This window comes from Cornus florida, unplaced genomic scaffold (assembly GCF_030987335.1).
Source record: "Cornus florida cultivar Cherokee Brave unplaced genomic scaffold, ASM3098733v1 CherokeeBrave_3.0.0_Hap2_Chr05, whole genome shotgun sequence".
Lineage (NCBI taxonomy): Eukaryota > Viridiplantae > Streptophyta > Magnoliopsida > Cornales > Cornaceae > Cornus > Cornus florida.
In genome coordinates this window covers 45,429,942-45,432,008 of record NW_026775575.1, presented here as the reverse complement: position 1 = coordinate 45,432,008, position 2,067 = coordinate 45,429,942, and the positions used below count along the sequence as shown (strand labels likewise).

Below are 2,067 nucleotides of genomic sequence, written 5' to 3'. Positions count from 1 at the left end.
ATTCTTGTTAAATTAGGTACTTGAAAAGAAGAGGAGCAAGCATTGGATCTTGGCACCATTGTGACATTGTTGCTAGGGACTTTCGTAAGCTTTCTTGAATTTCTTTTACTATAATTGTTCAATTCTCTACATGCTTGCAAGATAGCCCTTGTCGAGGCTATCACATTTTTTTTTAAATTTTTGTCCAAGCATAAGCCCAAAAGGAGGCTATTACTTTCTTGATAGAAAGCATCGGCCCGTGTGGAGGCAATTTAATTTTGTGCATTAATATAACATGGGAGTATGGGAAAATCGTATGTGGAGGTGGTGAATTATTGTTGATTGTTGTTGTGGTTTGTTGTTTCTAGGAGAATTCTTCCCATTCTTGATTATCCCACATTTAATGGAAAACCAATTCTAAAATCTAGGGCATATGGATAATCTAGGCAAGTATTACCCTTTTAATGGGCATCCACCTCAAGGTGTGCATCCACCCCTGAGAATTCCACATCTTAATGTATTTCCACAACCCAATCAAATGCAACAACCTCCAACAATACCAATCCATCCTCAAGATCATGTAGTGTATCCCCTAAATCCTCAATTATCTCTTCGGGATCACTACACTCCAAATGAATATAATGCACAAACATGCATCAGGTTGCCAAACTTTCGGGCAACTCATTATGAAATCAAGCCCACAACCATCCAAATGAGCCCCATTTTCTTTGGGGTGAGCAATGAAGAACTACATAAACATTTGGATGAGTTTTTAGAAGTTTGTTCAATCGTGAAAATCACGGACCTTCCGGAAGAAGTCTTAAAAATGAAGCTTTTCCCTTTCACTCCTCGGGAAAAGGCTAAATATTGGTTCAATAACTTGAGGGCAAATTCAGTCACATCTTGGGCTCAATTACAATATAAATTCCTAAAAAAAATTTACCCCCCAAGTAGAACCGATGCTATGAGAACTTCTATCTGTGAATTCTCTCAAAATGAGGGAGAACCTTTACATGAAGCATAGGAGCGTTTGAACGATTTGCTACGGAAGTGTCCACATCATGACATTCCTAAGTGGCAATTAGTTCGCTGCTTCTATGAAAGCTTATCCGATACCAAAAAAGGTATGGTTGATGCTTCATGTGGAGGAGCCTATTTGGATAAAAATGAAGACGATGTGTGGCATCTTTTTGATCGCATGAGCGAAATTTCAATGCATCGTTCTTCATTGTCCCGATTTGGCAAAAATTTGAATGAAGGAGGGAAGAAAACCTCCAGTCTTTCTCAAGTGGAGAGTTCCATGGAAATTGCCGCCGAAGTAAAAAATCTTACTCAAAGGTTTGATAAATTTCTTTTGAGCCAAAACCCGGCAATTCAATCATCCAACTCTTTCCATTCTCAAGGTGTGATGTGCATGACTTGTTCTAGTTATACTCACAATACTTTCAATTGTCCTCTTGGACAAGTTTTTCCGAGTAAGTTTCAAGAACAAGTCAATGCTATTTTCATTCATCCGGGAAGTAATCCAAATTCTAACTCCTACAATTCCGGATGGAGTGATCCTCACTTCTCTTAGAGAAATTAAGGAAGAGGTATTATTCATCCTCTTCATAAAAATTCTCAAGAAAAGTATGTACCGCCCCACCTCTGAAATGCAAAGTCTCAAGCATACCATTCTCTATCTGATCCTCTTCTAAATGTGAATCAATTCTCCAATTCTCATTCTTCAAATCATCAATCTTTTTCTCATCCACCTCAAGAGCCTCCTAGAAATCCCACTTTTGAGGATAAGGTTTTAGAAGCTTTGGGTCGTCTTTGAAAGGAAAATCAAGTGTTTCATTCGCATTCTCAATCAATTGCAAAACTTGAAGCCCAAATTGGGCAAATGGTTCAAACAATGAAAGGGAAAGGGCCTATTCAACCCAAACTTAACCAAAAGGCATACTCTATTTCCACCTTAAGGAGTGGGAGAAAAATTGATAACAAAGTTGAGAGACCGAGTGAAGTTAGTGTTCCGGTGCAACCAAGTGTTAGCCCATTTACCATTCCCAATTCCATTCCTACTTCACTAGGGACAAATGGTCACAT

At 38.6% G+C, this 2,067-nt stretch overlaps 1 non-coding gene across 1 annotated transcript; it reads right to left on the bottom strand.

Annotated features, from left to right (window-relative positions):
- Positions 1-938: 938 nt before the first annotated feature.
- LOC132310638 (small nucleolar RNA R71) lies at positions 939-1,047 on the bottom strand. Its single transcript, XR_009482660.1, has one exon. It is a non-coding gene; the product is annotated as a small nucleolar RNA R71 (small nucleolar RNA).
- Between the last annotated feature and the right edge of the window lie 1,020 nt (positions 1,048-2,067).